At 39.4% G+C, this 2,310-nt stretch overlaps 1 long non-coding RNA gene across 1 annotated transcript; it reads right to left on the reverse strand.

Annotated features, from left to right (window-relative positions):
- Positions 1 to 581: 581 nt before the first annotated feature.
- On the reverse strand, positions 582 to 2,041 carry LOC140016378 (uncharacterized). Its single transcript, XR_011822771.1, has 2 exons — positions 1,046 to 2,041; positions 582 to 878 (listed from the first exon to the last, which is right to left on the reverse strand). It is a non-coding gene; the product is annotated as an uncharacterized lncRNA (long non-coding RNA).
- Between the last annotated feature and the right edge of the window lie 269 nt (positions 2,042 to 2,310).

Here is a 2,310-nt window from a genome sequence, read left to right on the forward strand (position 1 = left end):
TAATTAAGAATTTTTGACCTTCTAATCTTGCATTTTGAGGCCCGGCATGCTTTTATTTATTTCTTTTTGCTGCGTCTTCTGCTGGGAAGAAGGTAAATCTATATCTCAACGAACAAACACTTTTTCAGCTGTAATTAATTAGGTGAATGCTCTGCTTACAACAGTGAAATCACCATAGTTGATGGCCCGTACCGGTCATGGTTGATGGCACTATGAAGTCGAGACTGGGACATTTTTTTTCGTACATGTCAAAAAGAAAGCAGAACTATTGAAGTATGGTTTATCATTGTTGTTATATGCAGTGGTCATTACGGTGAAATGTAGAAATTGGGGACTTCTTTCTTATGCAAGCAAAGCAAGCATCTATCTCTTAAGAGGCAATAGGCAATTCAAGTCCCTTTTTACAACAAAATGCTGGCTGAGGTAATCATCATCATAGTTGCCTCATGTTGCATTGAGAGTGCAACCATCAAATTACGCATCCAAAATTGTGATGATTATCAATCAGGCTTAAGTGCATGAAAAATGAATCAAAATCGCAGCAAGAAAATGGAGGAACCTCAGCTGTGGGGAACTCCATGTTCGATCTATAGCTTTCCACGCTCGTATATATTAAGCCAGTGAAAAAGACAACACTAACGGTACATACAATTAACAATTTTCAATTTTCTTTACCGCAAAATTATTACACCAGCAACGCTAAAATTGATTATTAATCTGGCAAACAAATCTACTGATCCTGTAGCATCTCAACGGCCTAAATCTGGAAGAAATAATCAAGTCGCTCCAAGGTAGAGCACCTTATGCCACATCTCTGATCCTTGTCGAGTTGTAACCGGTGAACGCCGGGGCCCTGTCAAATGATTTTGACTTGCAAACTCTCGACAAAAAATTGACAAGTTAGAACAGCATTTCATAGAAATAGTACAACAAACTAGGAACTTCATCATAATACAAATGCTCGAGCTAGAAAGAGCTGGATTTGGAAAATTTTCGACACCATTGCATGGAAATTTGTAATAAGATACAGGCCTGAAACATTTACCTCCGCATGCAAGATAGTCAACGAACAGAGAACCATAGCTAGGCAAGGAAAAGGAAAGGGAGGGACCAACATGATATTATTGGCATGCCCGGAATTGGAAAGGATCTTAGTCCAAAGCCTCTGAAACCCTTGGCTCAAAAATAGAACAAATGGAGAAAAAAAAAGAGAGAGAAAGTCCATGACCTCAGCTGAACAGGTCAGATCCATTCAAGGACAAGGAAAAGAAATGGAGGAACCACATGAAACCATGGGCATGCCTGGCCTCGGTAAGGATTCTCTCCATCCAATCTTCAAGGTTAAAAAATTTAAGATCGAAAATTAAAAATAAAAAAAAACCAACGCAAAAGCAAAAGATATAAACAAAGAAAGATAAAAAGTTTCCTTTCCAAGCCAGGCGATGCCCACAATTTCCTGCAGATCTAGCTCCGTTTCCACCTTACCCGTTTGTTACTGAGCTCCAATATCACCCTCTGCACCATAAGTTCAGGTAAAAAAAAGGCTAAAAAATAACGAATTTACACTGAGCCGCTCCTTTTTCTTCCTTCTTTTTTTTCCCCCCTCACTAGAAGAGAAAGTTAGCCTAAAGAAACTAGCAGCTGCAAGAGCCAAGAGGGGAGGACGGGAAGGGAAAAAACGAACCCTAAGAGAGAAGCACTGAATTGGGTTTAGCGACTTTGTGTTTCATCGTTCCACACCTTTTATAAACTTTTCCCCTCCAGAAGTCCAAGACTAAGGACACGCTAAGGGGACCCTGCCGGACAACCCTAGCCCAGCCCACCTTGCTTTCGCAAGTAACTCGGCCCAAGGAATAGTGTGGGAATGGAGACGTTATGAAAGGAGAGGTAAGGTTGTGTAGGGAGAAACTTCCACTATCGTCATCTTCGAAGAAGACAGCCTCCCCATCGGACTAAGAATTAAGAAACTCAAGGCTAGAGGGGTTGGCTGCAAAATGTATCCAATAAATTGAAGTGTATTTTGCTGGGAGGATTATTTAGCCACAAGAGAAAGAGGTGATTGAGGAGTGGCTGAGAAAAGACAATGAGGAGTTATATCTTTGTATTTGCCCCTATTCAAAACTATTTTCAATTGTGTCATTATATAGTCTAATCAATATAAGTGTTTTGAGTTTAAGCATGTACACATTAGTGTGAAGACCATTAGTACTACTAGTGATAAAGAGCGCACTGAATTTGTGTGCAATTTGGAAATTTTATTTTTTTATATAGAGAAATTGGCAAAATTTTAATAAACCAAAAAAATGAACT

This window comes from Coffea arabica, chromosome 11c, assembly GCF_036785885.1.
Source record: "Coffea arabica cultivar ET-39 chromosome 11c, Coffea Arabica ET-39 HiFi, whole genome shotgun sequence".
Taxonomy (NCBI): Eukaryota; Viridiplantae; Streptophyta; class Magnoliopsida; order Gentianales; family Rubiaceae; genus Coffea; species Coffea arabica.